The sequence below is a fragment of the Theobroma umbraticum genome, unplaced genomic scaffold, assembly GCF_002168275.2.
Source record: "Theobroma umbraticum cultivar Fairchild unplaced genomic scaffold, ASM216827v3 scaffold_106.0, whole genome shotgun sequence".
Lineage (NCBI taxonomy): Eukaryota > Viridiplantae > Streptophyta > Magnoliopsida > Malvales > Malvaceae > Theobroma > Theobroma umbraticum.
Window position 1 is genome coordinate 583,806 of NW_018397276.1, and position 286 is coordinate 584,091.

Below are 286 nucleotides of genomic sequence, written 5' to 3' on the forward strand. Positions count from 1 at the left end.
AAATTATTTATCCTTAAGTATAACCTTGCATATATGATAATCAATGTTAAGTCATAATGATAAGATCATTGTGAGATTATTTTCTTTTGAATATGAATCAAAAAAGAAATTAATGAGTTGACTTAGATAAAATTGAGTCTTAACTAAGTGAATTCATAATAAGATTATGAACACATTTAGTTAAAGAGCATTCTTATTAAGATAAAATATCTAAATTAAGATTTCTTAGAAGTAAATAACAATTAATTATCATATTGAATTCATAAGAGATGGATCATAAAGCATT